General features: G+C 41.4%; 2 long non-coding RNA genes across 2 annotated transcripts; one reads left to right on the forward strand and one right to left on the reverse strand.

The window, feature by feature from the left end:
- Positions 1-428: 428 nt before the first annotated feature.
- Positions 429-6,028, reverse strand: LOC310636625. Its single transcript, XR_014491754.1, has 4 exons — positions 5,994-6,028; positions 5,494-5,624; positions 2,620-3,148; positions 429-513 (listed from the first exon to the last, which is right to left on the reverse strand). It is a non-coding gene; the product is annotated as an uncharacterized lncRNA (long non-coding RNA).
- A 516-nt stretch (positions 6,029-6,544) lies between these two features.
- LOC310636627 lies at positions 6,545-13,732 on the forward strand. The gene is made up of 3 exons (XR_014491755.1): positions 6,545-7,133; positions 12,556-12,678; positions 12,922-13,732. It is a non-coding gene; the product is annotated as an uncharacterized lncRNA (long non-coding RNA).
- The last annotated feature ends 479 nt before the right edge of the window (positions 13,733-14,211 follow it).

Here is a 14,211-nt window from a genome sequence, read left to right on the forward strand (position 1 = left end):
CCTAAACTTTACTATAAACCCTAAACCCTAACACAAACCCTAACCCGCAACCCAAACTCAAACCCTAAACCCTAACCTGAAACCTAAACCTTACTCTAAACCCTAAACCCTAACCCTAACATTTACCCTAAACCCTAACCCTAACCCTAGCCCTAATCCTAACCCTAACTCTAAACCCAATCCCTAACCCTAAACTTTACTCTAAACCCTAACCTTAACCCTAACTCTTACCCTAACCCTAACCCTAAACCCTAACCCTAACCCTGAACCCTAACCCTAACCCTAAACCCGAACACTAATCCTAAACCTTACTCTAAAACCTAAACCCTAAACCTAACCCTAACCCTAACCCTAAACTTTCACCCTAACCCTAACCCTAACTGTAACCATAACCCTAAACCCGAACCCGAACCCAAACCCTAAACCCGAACCCTAACCCTAACCCTAAACCTGAACCCTAACCCTAAACCTTACTCTAAACCCTAAACTCTAACCCTAACCCTAACCCTAACCCTAACCCTAAACCCGAACCCTAACCCTAATCCTTACTATAAACCCTAAACCTAACCATAAATCCGAACCCTAACCCTAACCATGAACCCTAACCGTAACCCTAAACCCGAACCTCCAACCAAACCCTAAATCTTACTCTAAACCAGGGGTGTCAAACTCAATTTCATTGAGGGCCGCATCAGCATTGCGGTTGCCCTCAGGGGGGCGGGTGGGTGTGGGCAGGGTGGGCGTGGCCTACTGGGTGGGCGTGGCTAGAGTGCGTATGGCCTACTGGGTGGGCGTGGCCAGCTCTACATCATTCACATCAAGGGTGCCTAAGGGGGCCCGGGCAGGAGTGGGACAGATCTGAGGGTCTCTGCAAGAAGGAGGGTCTCTGGGCTAGGGCCAAGGCAGTGGGGGCCGTTCCCTCACTGTTTCCAGGATGGCTTCGCGGGCCACATGAAACCACTTTGCGGGCCGGATCCGGCCCCCGGGCCTTGTGTTTGACATGTCTGCTCTAAACCCTAAACCCTAACCCTAACCCTAAACCCAAACCCTAACCCTAAACCTTACTCTAAACCTTAAACCCTAACCCTAAACCTAACCCTAAAGCTGAATACAAACCCTAACCCTAACCCTAACCCTGAACCGTAACCCGAACCCTAAACCCGAACCCGAACCCTAAACTCGAACCCGAACCCTAAACCTTACTCTAAACCCTAAACCCTAACCCTAACCCTAAACCCGAACCCGAACCCTAAACCCGAACCCTAACCCTAAACTTTACTATAAACCCTAAACCCTAACACAAACCCTAACCCGCAACCCGAACCCAAACCCTAAACCCTAACCTGAAACCTAAACCTTACTCTAAACCCTAAACCCTAACCCTAACATTTACCCTAAACCCTAACCCTAACCCTAGCCCTAATCCTAACCCTAACTCTAAACCCGATCCCTAACCCTAAACTTTACTCTAAACCCTAACCGTAACCCTAACTCTTACCCTAACCCTAACCCTAAACCTAACCCCGAACCTTATCCCTTACTAAAAACCCTAAACCCTAACCCTAAACCCGATCCCTAACCCTAAACCTTACTCTAAACCCTAAACCCTAACCCTAACCCTAAACCTGAATACTAACCCTAACCCTGAACTGTAACCCTAACCCTAAACCCGAACCCGAACCCTAAACTCGAACCCCAACCCTAAACCTTACTCTAAACCCTAAACCCTAACCCTAACACTAACACTGAACCATAACCCGAACCCTAAACCCGAACCCTAAACCCGAACCCTAACCCTAAACTTTACTCTAAACCCTAAACCCTAACACAAACCCTAACCCTACCCATGAACCCTAACCGAACCCTAAACCCGAACCTGAACCCGAACCCTAACCCTTACTCTAAACCCTAAACCCTAACCATAACCATAACCCGAACCCTAAACCTGAACCCTAACCGTAAACCTTAGTCTAAACCCTAAATCCTAACACTTAACACTAACCCTCAACCCTAACCCTAACCCAAACCCTATCCCTAATCCTAACCCTAACCCTAAACTTGAACCCTAACCCTAACCCTTACTCTAAACCCTAAACCCTAACCCTAACCATAACCCGAACCATAAACCTGAACCCTAACCATAAACCTTACTCTAAACCCTAAACCCTAACACTAACACTAACCCTCAACCCTAACCCTAACTCTAACCCTAACCTTAACCTTAACCTTAACCCTAACCCTAACCCTAACCCTAACCCAAACCCAAACCCTAACCCTAACCATGAACCCTAACCCTAACACTAAACCCGAACCTGAACCCGAACCCTAAAGCTTACTCTAAACCCTAAACCTGAACCCAAACCCTAAACCCGAACCCGAACCCGAACCCTAAACCTTACTCTAAACCCTAAATCCTAACCCTAACCATAACCCTAATCCTAACCCTAACCCTAAACCCAAACCTGAAACCCGAAACCTAAACCTTACTCTAAACTCTAAACCCTAACCCTAACACTTACCCTAAACCCTAACCCTAACCCTTAATCCTAACCCTAACCCTAACCTTAACCCTAAACCGAAACCCTAAACCTTACTCTAAACCCTAACCCTAAACCTAACAAAACAAAAAAGGAAAATAAAAAGAGAAAAATGAAAGGTAATAGAAATAAGTTAAAAGGAAAAATAAAAATAAAAAAAGAAAGAAGAAAGTAGAAAAATGCAAACAAAAAAAGAAAAAATGGAAAAATGGAAAAAGAAAGGAAAAGAGAAAACAGAAAAGAAAGAAGAAAAAGAAAAAGAAGAGATTAATAATAAAAAAGAAAAATTGAAAATATAAAGAAAACAAAACAAACAAAAAAGAAAAACCAAAGGGAAAATGGAAAAAAGAAAAAAGGAAAAATAGAAAAGAAGAAAACAAAAAGCAAAAGTAAAGAGAAAGAAATGCAAATGAAAGGAAAGAAGAAAAAGGAAAAAGGAAAAAAGAAAAAAGAAAAAGAAAAAAATGGTAAAGGAAAAAAGAAAAAGAAGAAATTAAGAACCCTCACCCGAACCCTAACCCTAACCCTAACCCTAACCCCGAACCCTAACCCTAACCCTAACCCGAACCCTAACCCTAACCCTAAACCCAAACCCTAACCCTTACTCTAAACTCTAAACCCTAACCCTAACCCTGACCCTAACCCTAACCCTAAACCCAAACCCTAACCCTTACTCTAAACCCTAAACCCTAACCCAAACCCAAACCTGAACCTAAACCCTAAACCCTAACCCTAACACTAACACTAAACCTGAACCCTAAACCCGAACCCTAACCCTAACCCTAACCCTGAACCCTAACCCTAAACCCTAACCCTAACCCTAAACCCGAACCCTAACCCTAAACCCGAACCCTAACCCTAAACCTTACTGTAAACCCTAAACACGAACCCGAACCCTAACCCTAACCCGAACCCGAACCCTAACCCTAAACCTGAACCCTAACCCTAAACCTTACTCTAAACGCTAAACTCTAACCCTAACCCTAACCCTAACCCTCACCGGAACCCGAACCCTAAACCCGAACCCTAAACTCGAATCCTAACCCTAAACCTTACTCTAAACCCTAAACTGTAACCCTAACCTGCAACCCTAACCCTAACCCTAAACCCTAAACCCTAAACCCTAACCCTAAACTGAAACCTTACTCTAAACCCTAAACCCTAATCCTAACACCCTAAACCCTAACCCTAACCCTAACCCTAATCCTAATCCTAACCCTAACCCTAAACCTGAACCCTAACCCTAACCCTAACCCTTACTCTAAACCCTAACCCCTAACCCTTACCCTTATCCTGAACCCTAACCCTAACCCTAACCCGAACCCGAACCCTAAACCCAAACCCGAACCCTTACTCTAAACTCTAAACTCTAAACCCTAACCCTAACCCTAACCCTAACCCTAACCCTAAACCCAAACCCTAACCCTTACTCTAAACCCTAAACCCTAACCCAAACCCAAACCTGAACCTAAACCCTAAACCCTAACACTAACACTAACACTAAACCTGAACCCTAAACCCGAACCCTAACCCTAACCCTGAACCCTAACCCTAAACCCTAACCCTAACCCCCAAACCTGAACCCTAACCCTAAACCCGAACCCTAACCCTAAACCTTACTGTAAACCCTAAACACGAACCCGAACCCTAACCCTAACCCCAACACTAACCCTAACCCTAAACCTGAACCCTAACCCTAAACCTTACTCTAAACGCTAAACTCTAACCCTAACCCTAACCCTCACCGGAACCCGAACCCTAAACCCGAACCCTAAACTCGAATCCTAACCCTAAACCTTACTCTAAACCCTAAACTGTAACCCTAACCTGCAACCCTAACCCTAACCCGAACCCTAAACCCTAAACCCTAACCCTAAACTGAAACCTTACTCTAAACCCTAAACCCTAATCCTAACACTTACCCTAAACCCTAACCCTAACCCTAATCCTAATCCTAACCCTAACCCTAAACCTGAACCCTAACCCTAACCCTTACTCTAAACCCTAAACCCTAACCCTTACCCTTATCCTGAACCCTGACCCTAACCCTAACCCTAAACCCAAACCCTAAATCTGAACCTTACCCTAAACCTTACTCTAAACCCTGAACTCTAACCCTGAACCCTAACCCTAACCCAAACCCTAAACCCGAATCCTAACCCTAACCCTAACCCTAAACCTGAAGCCTAACCCTAACCCTTACTCTAAACCCTAAACCCTAAACCCTAACCATAACCCAAACCATAAACCTGAACCCTAACACTAACACTATCCCCCAACCCTAACCCTAACCCAAACCCTATCCCTAATCCTAACCCTAACCCTAACCCTTACTCTAAACCCTAAACCCTAACCCTAACCATAACCCGAACCATAAACCTGAACCCTAACCGTAAACCTTACTCTAAACCCTAAACCCTAACACTAACACTAACCCTAACCCTAACCCTGACCCTAACCCTAAACCCGAACCCTAACCCAAACCGTAATCCCTAACCCTAACCCTAAACCCGAACCCGAACCCTAACCCAAACCCTAAACCCTAAACCCTAACCCTAACCCTAACCCTAAACCCGAACCCTAACCCTAAACCTTACTCTAAACCCTAAACCGTAACCCTAACCCTAACCGTAGCCCTGAACCCTAACCCTAACTCTAACCCTAACTCTATCTCTAACCCTAACCCTAAACCTGAACCCCAACCCTAATCCTTACTATAAACCCTAAACCTAAACCTAAACCCAAACCGTAACCCTAACCCTAAACCCGAACCTGAAACCGAACCCTAAATCTTACTCTAAACCCTAAACCCGAACCCTAACCCTAAACCCAAACCCCAACCCTAAACCTTACTCTAAACCCTAAACCCTAAACCCTAACCCTAACCCTAACCCTGAACCCTAACCCTAACCCTAAACCCGAACACTAATCCTAAACCTTACTCTAAAACCTAAACCCTAAACCTAACCCTAACCCTAACCCTAAACTTTCACCCTAACCCTAACCCTAACTGTAACCGTAACCCTAAACCCGAACCCGAACCCAAACCCTAAACCCGAACCCTAACCCTAAACCTTACTCTAAATCCTAAACCGTAACCGTAACCGTAATCCTAACCCTGAACCCTAACCCCAACCCTAAACCTGAACCTGAACCTGAACCCTAAACCCGAACCCAAAACCTAACCCTTACTCTAAACCCTAAACACTAACCCTAACACTTACACTATACCCTAACCCGAACCCGAACCCGAACCCTAAACCCGAACCCGAACTCTAAATCCAAACCCAAACCCAAACCTGAACCTAAACCTTAAACCCTAACACTAACACTAACACTAAACCTGAACCCTAAAACCGAACCCTAACCCTAACCCTGAACCCTAACCCTAAACCCAAACCCAAACCCTAACCCCGCACCCGCACCCGCACCCGAACCCTAAACCTTACTCTAAACCCTAAACCCTAACCCTAACCCTAAACCTGAACCCGAACCCGAAAAAAGAAACAAAAAAAGAAAAAAGTGAAAATATAAAGAAAAAATAAAAGAAAAAGAAAAAAAGAAAAAGAAAAAAGGAAGAAAAAAAGGAAAAAAGGAAAGAGAAACGGAAATGAAAACAAAAAACAAAATCAATAGAAAGAAGAAAAAGAAGAAAGAGGAAAAAAGAAAAAGGAAAGGAAAAAATGGAAAAGGAAAAAAGGAAAGAGAAAAGAAAAAAGAAAAAGCAAATGAAAGAAGAAAAAGGAAAAGGAAAAGGAAACGGAAATGAAAAAGTGTAAAGTGAAAAAGGGAAAGGAAAAGGAAAAAAGAAAAAAGGAACAGGGAAAAAGAAGAAATTAATGAAAAAGGAGAAAAAAGTGAAAACATAAATAAAAGAAAAAAGAAAGAAGAAAAAGAAAAAATAAGAGGAAAAAGAAAAGAAAAAAGAAAATAAAGGAATAATGAAAAGGAAAAGGAAAAAAATAAAAAAGCAAATGAAAAGGAAAAAGGAAAAAAAGGAAAAGGAAAAGGAAAAAGGAAAGGAAAGGAAAAGAAAAAAGAAAAAGAAAATTAAAAAGAAAAAGAAAAAAGGGAATTAATAGGAAAAAAGAAAAGAAAAAAATGGAAAAAAGGAAAAAGGAAAAGGAAAAAAGAAAATGAAAAAAATAGGAAAAAGAAAAGGAAAATTAATAGGAAAAAGAAAAAAGGAAAAAGGAAAGTTAAAAGAAAAAGGAAAAAATTAATAAAATATAAAAACAAAAAGCAAATAAAAAAAGAAGAAAAGGAAAAAGAAAAAAGAAAAAAGGACAAAGGACAAAGGAAAAAAGAAAAAAGAAAACAAAAAACAAAAAAGCAAATAAAAAAGAAAAAGAAAAGGAAAAAATAAAAAGAAGAAATTAAGAAAAAGAAAAACAAGGAAAAAGAAAAGCAAAAAGAGAAAAAAGGAAAAAAGGAAAATAGAAAAAGGAAAAAAAGAAAAAGAAGAAAGAAGAAAAAAGAAACAGAAACAGAAAAAGGAAAAGGAAAAAGGAAAAGAAAAGAAAAAGAAAAAAGGAAAATGGAAAAAAGAAAAAGAAAAGAAAAAAAAAGAAAATGAAAAAGAAGAAAAAAGGAAAGGTAATAGAAAAAAGAAACAAGGAAAAAGAAAAAAGGAAATGAAAAAAAGGAAAAAGCTAAAGGAAAAGGAAAAACAAAAATTAATACAATAAAATGAAAAAGAAAAAAGAAATAGAAAATTAAAAAAGAAAAAAGGAAAGGTAATAGAAAAAAGGAAAAAGTAAAAAGAAACAAAAAAAGAGAAAAAGCAAATGAAAGAAGAAAAAAAGAAAAAGAAAAAAGGGAAAAATAGAAGGAAAAAAGAAAAACTTAATAAAAAAAGAAAAAAGAAAAAGAAAACTGGAAGCTTAGTCAGCGCCGGCTATGCCCACTATATACGCTGTACAGCGTATACATACAGCGGCGCCGGCTATTTCCTGTACGCTGCACAGCGTCCGCATACAGCGTGCGTAGCTATGCTTACAGGATTCACTGTACGCTGTAGTTCTTTCTTTTCTTTACTCTTCTTGGCAATATAAGTTATGGCCAGGCGTCTAAAATATGCTTTAGCAGTGTCCCAAAGATTTTGGAGTGATGTTTCTTCCTTCTTGTTTATTTTAAAGAGAAATTCCATTTCCTTTGTCGCTATTTGTAGGAATTCTTTGTCCTTCAGTATCGATTTGTTTAGAGACCATCTAGGCTTCTTCTTAATTCCTTTCCAAGTCATTTTTATTGGATTGTGGTCTGCCCAGTCATTGGTTTCAATTTCCGCTTCTTGAATCATCAGTTTCAAGTCCAACAAAATCCATATCATGTTGATTCTTGACCGTGATTTGTGTCTATTTTAGTAAAATGAAAATTGTAGTTTCTCTGGGTTTTCTCTTGCCATATATCTAAAATACTGAATTCTTCTATCATTTTTGAAAATGCTTTAGGTAGTAAATTTCCTCCTTTCCTTCCTTGCTTGGCACTTTTATAATCCAAAGTTCCATCCACTATAACATTAAAGTCTCCCAATATACAAACGTTTTGGTAGTTTAAGTCTAATATTTTCTTATATAGTTCAAGATAAAATTGTTCTTGTTTATCTTTGGGTGCATATATTCCAATCATTAATATCTGCTTATGGTCCATCATGATTTCAAACATTAGAATTCTCCCCTCTTCATCTGCATAAATTTGTTTGGGACTCATCTTTTCTTTAATATAAAAGGCTACTCCTCTTTTTTTTTTTGAGATGACAATGCAAAGTAGAGTTTGCAAATTTTTGGTTGTTCTAAAATTTTGATATGTTGCCTCTTAATATGGGTTTTTTGAAGACAAATTATGTCCATTTTTAATTTTTGTAAACGTGTAAAAAATGTCTCTTTTTTGAGGGGGAGTTTAAGCCATTGATGTTTATTGATAAGATCCCAGTCTCCTCCATCTTTTTCAATTATATCTAGGTCTTAATCTTCTAGTCAATCTTATTTGTCTCTGATCTTTTGGTCTTGTGCTTTCTTCTGAATAAGAGTTTCTTCTCTTCTCTTCTCTCACTCATTGGTCGGCCTCACCTTCAACTGGCATTTCGTCTTGTTTATTGGGTTCCAAGTCATCTCTCACCCAGAAAGGTTCTGTGGCTGTCAAAGAACTCCAATGCTTTAAGTCAGGGGTGTCAAACTCAATTTCATTGAGGGCCACATCAGCATTGCGGTTGCCCTCAAGGGACCGAGTGGGTATGGCCTGGGTGGGCGTGGTCTACTGGGTGGGCGTGGCTAGAGTGTGTATGGCCTACTGGGTGGGCATGGCCAGCTCTACATCGTTCGCATCAAGGGTGCCTATGGGGGCCTGGGCAGGAGTGGGACAGATCTGAGGGTCTCTGGCAGAAGGAGGATCTCTGGGCCAGGACCAAGGCAGCGGGGGCCGTTCCCTCACTGTTTCCAGGATGGCTTCGCAGGCCACATGAAACCACTTTGCGGGCCGGATCCGGCCCCCGGGCCTTGTGTTTGACATGTCTGCTTTAAGTGGTGTATCCAGTCTGTATTTTTTCGTATCTCAATAGATTAAAATCCCTTCTGGAATCAGCCATCTAAAGTTCACTCCTTTTTCAACATTTCTTAGTTAGAAATTGGTAGTCTCTGTGAGCCTCTTATCCTTCTAGGGATTTGCTTAAGAACCACAATTCCTTTTTCTTTATATATCAACAGTTCCTCTCTTACTTTTCTCAGGATCTCATCTCTTGTAGCTCTTTTTAAAAATCTGACATGCACTTCTCTGGGCACCTTGTTGCTTCTAGAAATAGTTGGAGTTGACACATTAGGCCTGGTCAACTTCCCCTTCCATCTGTGACCTCCCTAATCCTAATACGTCTGCCAGTAACTCTGTTATCAGTTATAAAAGATCCTCTTCCTTATCTTCTTGTATGTTTTGAAATCTTAGAAAATATGATGCTCGCTCCATTTCTATGACCGCCAACAATTCTTCCAGATCTCCATTTATTTGCATCAATTTTTGGTTTTCATCTTTCAGGTCTTCTAGTTTCTGGTCAACCTTAGTTGACTTATGTTCCATTTTTTGGATTCTTTATTGGTTTTCTGCAATCATCTTTTTGAAGTTTTCCAGTTGGGAGTCTATATTATTAATTTTTTGATTCATTTTGTCACTTTTCAACTCTTCATGATTTTTAGTTGTTGTAGCAGACTGGTCAGCGTTAGCATCATAGATTGCTCGTAAAATTGCTTGGGTTTCCTTCTGTTGAGTATCAATCTTCTCCTGTTGTAACATTGTAGTAATTGGTTTCTGGTAGACTGGGCTTGCAGAAGTCGAAGCTGGAGCACAGGAGCCTTTTTTCCCCAAGTTTGGATAAGTTAGAGGTGCTCATCTTTGTCTTCAAGTCGTGTGGTGTCTCTGCCAAATGGCCAAATTTTGTAACCCAATGAGTTCCTACTAGTTAGGAGAAGAGAACCATCAAAAATAGTAAAATTAGTAAGAACTAGGGGGATCCACAAAAATACAGTTGGAGGGAATTTCAGGCTTGATTTCACTTTTGACTGTGCTGATACTTTGTTAACCAATAAGCATGTTCTTTGAGGAAACCTCTAGCCCCAGAGTTCTAATTTAATTGGTCCCATCTGACACAAAGGGGAGGGGGAAATTTCAAAGACCCTGTAGAAAAAGAGCAAAGCTCTTGTGTTTGCCAACAGATGCAGGTGCCAAGGTCAACCCTACAGGAAGCAGATCCACTTCTCCATGCAAAATCTCAAGGGGAAGGGGAGCCTGGCCTTCCTTGCCTAGCTCCAGCTGGCGCAGTTTTCCCAGAGCTTAGCATCCTTCCATACAAAGGAAGGACACAACACCGGGAGGAGAAGCAGCAGAAAACGGGGCTGCCATTTCTAGGAGAAAGAAGGGAGTCATGGGGCCATACAGGATGGCGAGAAAGTGGGGACCAGCGTTCACTGCCGAATGGCAGGAAGGAAGGAGCAGAGTTTCCAACCCTGAACGAAGGAAGAATTCATGGTCACTGAAACCAAGCAGTAGCAACACTCGTTGCCAATGCAACAGGATAGCTCCAAAACACCAGTGAAAGGTGGAGCTTAAAACAGGGAGTGATGCTTCACCTTTGAATCGCAGGAGATGTGGGTGGCGGCAACTCCTCCTCTCCCCCATGCCTCTGCCTCCATCTGCTGCTTGGAGAGCGGGGCTGGCTCCTCCTGTACATGAAAACATAAGACATCACTGAAAATAAGCCCTAATGGGTCTTTTGGATCAACATGAGACTTGAGTCTTTGCAGAATCTGGCTTGCAATTTTGCTACTTTCCCCCAGTCACAGCTGCATTCACTATTATTTAAAGTAGGGGTGAAATGGATGTGACAAAAGAAGCTGAAACTAATGGAATGTATTTATTTATTAGATTTGTTTGATGCCCATCTCACTTTGTAGAACTTTGTAGAGCTTTGTCCAAAGGGAGTCAGGGCTAGGAAGGGCAGGAGAGTCCTCCTTGCCTTTTTCTCCAGATTACAAGAAACAGCCTGCCCTCTGCTCAGTTATACCAGAAGAAAAAGCTGGTCACTCAAGGCAACAGGAGACTTGAGTCTTTGCAGAGTCTGGCTTGCAATTTTGCTAATTTCCCCCACTCACAGCTGCATTCACTGATCTAGTGGGTGTGGGCCAGGCAGAAGGGTGGGGCCAGTCCTGTAAAGGCCTGCTGGATGGTCTTCAGCTGTAAAGGCCTTCAGTCTTTTGGAATCAGCCCTGGGGAAAGAAGCACTGCTGGATGGTGACCTGTCCTGCAGGCTGTTACAAAGGAACTCAGGAAACCGGATAAGTAGTCAATGGGGAATTTTGGGGTGTCTTTCTTTCTTTCCCAGTTTCCCTTAGGTTCAGGCTTTTTTCTTTTAAAGTGATGGGGGATGGAAATTGAATAAGGTTGGGAGCCAACTAAAAGCTGCAACATGGAGTGGAAAATACGGTGTGAGGTTGCGATTTGCCACCACTCTAAGTATTGTAGTTTTGGTGGGAAATAGCAGGATGGATCTTTTGAAATCTCTTCCCACACCCCAGTTACAGAGTTTTGCTGTCTACTGCAAAGGGCCCTTTGGTGTGCCTGCCAGGTGGTGTTCATGGGCCCCACTTTTCAGGTATTTAGGGACAAGGTAGGAATGCATCTCTTTTGCCGAGCTTTTGATTTTGGAATGATTCTCTTCTGTAATTTCAAGAGCAATTTTAATTGCATTGTTATTTATAGATTACATGTCAGTGTTTTTTGAGGCACTTAGATGGTAAAAGAAACAAAAGCTGGATAAACATAAAGCAACTTAGAAATGTACAAATATAAAATTAGAAATAACTATAAACATAGATTATACCTTAAACCTTAGTGTACTAAACAATAGGAATAAATATAACCTAAACTTTGAAAATCACTGTAAGGTTAATTGCTGCCTACAGTTATACCATAAAAAACAGCAATGTAGCCATAACTGTGCCTGCAGCACCAGTACTTTTGTTTTTTTAAATCATCAAGGTGCTTACTTCGATAAAAATACCAATTGAAAATTGGAGCACCGTTATGCCATTGAAATTAGCTCAAATTAAGCTTTGGGAATAAGTTTCAGATTGAAGCTCTGTCAAAGAGATGTACGATTACCCTATTCTTAAATCCTTTGAGGGTTGGGCAAAGAGCTGCTCTCCAGGGTCCTGTTGGCCAGTCCGATAGCTGTGCAGAAAAGGCCCTCTCCTATGGGCCTGATGCTTTAGTTTTTGGCCAGAGGAGAGATTTAGAAAGACCTCCAGGGGTCATTTTAGCAACAAAATCCAAAACAAAGAGATAGGACAAGTAGTTGAGTAGCTTTGCGGCAAGCTAGTGACTAATGAAACACAGAATTGTTCCAATATTTTGGGTCCTATTCAGTTCACACTTTTTCTGAGCATAGGGTCAACTTCAGTAGCTGTTTTGCATTTGTCTTTAGCCCTCTTTTGGGACAAGAAGCAGTCTGTAACCACCTGTTTCTCCCACTTTCTAGAATTAGGCTGCTCGATGGATGCACGTAGAGCCCTTCTGCGAAGACCTTTCTTTTGGAAAAGAAATACCAAGATGACCGTGTTTTCATTTGTGCAGTGGGACAGTGAGAGCTTGGAGTTTAGAGGTAAGGAGTGGGTGATTTGAGTCACATTTCTTAATGGGCACAACTGGACTGGTGATGTAAATACCGGCCCCTCAAACCCATAGCAAGCTTGTCTTTTTCCACCAGGACACTGCATCAGTTGGTGTTCCTATGAGAGAGGTAGAGCTGAGGAGGCTAGTGTAGTTCCCCAAGCTGTACCTCCTTGAGAAATCCTGAGAGTAACTTTTGTTTTTACTTATTTAGGCTGTTTTGTACAATTTACAGAGAAAATGTATTCAGCTGGAGTCATCCTGCTCAGAAGACATTACACCTGCGTGTTTCTGGGATGAAGGAAAGGGGTCCCCCTAGATCGTTGCAGATGGAGTTACCTGTATGCAGCTGCTGCTAGGGAGGAACCCTGAGAAAGAGATTTGACATGCCTGATGAAGAATTTGTTTCCTTCCATTATTGTCTTGGTGCCCAGAACAATTGAGATGGAGGAGAGCAGAGAACAGAGCGGAGGCTGCAGTCTGGCCGCTACTGGGAAAGTGGTTCAGCGGGCGATCGGGGGTTCCTCTCTTTATGTGTTGGACTCTGACGGGGGAGGTGGGTTTCTTTGAATGGAAAGCTGGCATAGCTTTCTTTAAGTGTAATGTGTCCTATCTGTCATTCTCTTCCTTGACTTTGGTGTTGCCATTGTTTTCCCTTGCCGCCAGCGTACCCGCCGTATCTTCTCTTGTTCTGAACTTCAGATGGCCTGCATGCCTCGATTCTTGCCAATCTTTGTCCCTCAAGTGTAGCCTGTGTTTTGTTCCCTTTGCATGGTGGAGTGGATCCACTTCCCACAGGCCTGGCCCATTCCAAGAGGGCTGGATTCACGCATACACTCAGCTTCTTACAAAAACCTTAGCTCTTCTCAGCTAATCAGGAGAAAAATGTGTCTGCTCTGTATTTTAAAAGGCAGAAAAGCAAAGTGTCAACTACAATGAAACTGGCTGCAGCCATCTTGCTCGTTCTTGATTGCCACAAGAATGGGAGGGGGGAAGTGGGGAATTTCTGCAAGCCCAAACAATTAGACTGGGTGCGTGTGGGTGTGTTGAGCTCAAATTTCAAATTTCAAATTTCAAATTTCAAATTTCAAATTTCAAATTCAAATTATTTCAAATTTCAAATTTCAAATTTCAAATTTCAAATTTCTTTAATTTTATTTAATTTAATTTAAAATCCCTCAGTCCAGGCCAGACAATTCAAACAACCAGGTTTTTAAGTCCCGGCGATTTTTGTGCCCAGGAGGTGAAATTTTTTTTCAACCCAAATGTATAAATAGACACCAGAATGAGATTCGGGGTTGAATTTCGTCCTTCAAAATGGTGTTTTTAATAGATTTTAAATTCAAGATTTTTTTGGTGTGCGGGGAAGAAAATTCCTGATGCCGGAGTCAGGGATTTTTGTGCACAGGAGGTGAATGTTTTTTTTTTACGAAAATCTAAAAACGGACACCAGAATGAGATTCGGGGTTGAATTTCATCCTTAAAAATGGTGTTTTCATAGCTTTTAAAAATCAAGATTTTTTTG

The sequence above is a fragment of the Vipera ursinii genome (genome assembly GCF_947247035.1).
Source record: "Vipera ursinii genome assembly, chromosome: 2".
Taxonomy (NCBI): domain Eukaryota; kingdom Metazoa; phylum Chordata; class Lepidosauria; order Squamata; family Viperidae; genus Vipera; species Vipera ursinii.